This window comes from Pundamilia nyererei, unplaced genomic scaffold (genome assembly GCF_000239375.1).
Source record: "Pundamilia nyererei isolate P.nyererei 1_Seehausen unplaced genomic scaffold, PunNye1.0 scaffold00082, whole genome shotgun sequence".
NCBI classification, from domain to species: Eukaryota; Metazoa; Chordata; class Actinopteri; order Cichliformes; family Cichlidae; genus Pundamilia; species Pundamilia nyererei.
Genome location: NW_005187483.1, coordinates 1,253,974 through 1,255,389, shown reverse-complemented (window position 1 = coordinate 1,255,389; position 1,416 = coordinate 1,253,974).

Below are 1,416 nucleotides of genomic sequence, written 5' to 3'. Positions count from 1 at the left end.
TACTCCCACTAGGTTTATATCTGGGACTCTCCACCATTTGACCTTAGAACTGAAGAAGCTTCTCGGATGAGAGGTGAAACGTCTTCAAGTAACTTAAAGAAGTCCAGACGCTTTTCTTTGCAAGCTCCTTTGACCAGCTAGAGTATGCAGTCAGAACATAAGTACTAATAAAAAGCTTATTGCATCAGATGCTAGACTCATTTTGACATTTACGGACAATGAAACATGGGAATGACAACATGCTTGACTCATGTTAAAGAAGTTTTGCAAAATGTTACCTAAAATCACCAGCTGATGCAGAATTGCCGTCTCATTGCCAGACATAAAGTAGAATCTGTGTAGTTTTCTGGAAGGTGATATATATGTTTTATTTCATTCCCATCAGACAGCTGACCATGAGCTGTCTGGTGTTTCTCAAGTGCTCCCTATAGTCATCCCATACTCTCTCCTTCTCATTTGCCCAGGACTCTGTTCGTGTGTAAATTTATAAAGCCAGCTAAAGCCTCAGGGTGATGCAAGAGGTGGAAAAATGGGAGTGTCTAAAGCTCAGTGCTTACCTGTATGAGGAGGTTTTCAGGAATTAGTTACACAAGATATTAAAATCTATAAATGCATTTGCTTTACATTGTTTGTTTTCCTAAACCTTTCCAGTATCAAATATCCTAAACATTACAATCTGCTTACTAACTGCTATTTGAATTTTTTTTTATCTCTACTGGAAAACAGAAGATTGTGCTTGTTGGCAGACAAAAGCGCCTGGAAAAGCTCAACAATGCCACTGTAACTGAAGACTGGGAGAAAGCTGCCTAGCTTTTATAAGGGGGTTAAAAATACGGCGTAACTAGATCCACCCTGCAGTCTATTTTTAGAACAGCCTGGTTGATAATTTGTTAGTTAGTGTACTTTTTGACTTTCAAATATGAGCCCGATTAAATATTTGCAGAACAGCAAACAACATTATTCAGGTTTCAGACTCTCTTGTCTGTCAGGTCTCTGTATTACCCATATGGAAAATTATGCAAAAAATTAAGAATGACGTAAGGTTGAAGTATACATTCACTACTGTAGTCAATGGGAATTTGTTAAAAAAAAATGTTTTCTATTTTTCCCCCCATATGTTTGGACTTCATCACAGACATAGTAGTTTTTGTAACATAAAGCAAACACTAGAATTGTAAACAGTCCCCCTAAGTCACATCTAGATTCACACACTTGCCGAGTGGTGGATACTGTAGTGAGTATCCTGAGCTATAGATACAGTGGCTTGCAAAAGTATTCAGCCCCCTTGAAGTTTTCCACATTTTGTCACATTACAGCCACAAACATGAATCAATTTTACTGGAATTCCACATGAAAGACCAACACAAAGTGGTGCACACGTGAGAAGTGGAACGAAAATCATACATGATTCCAAAC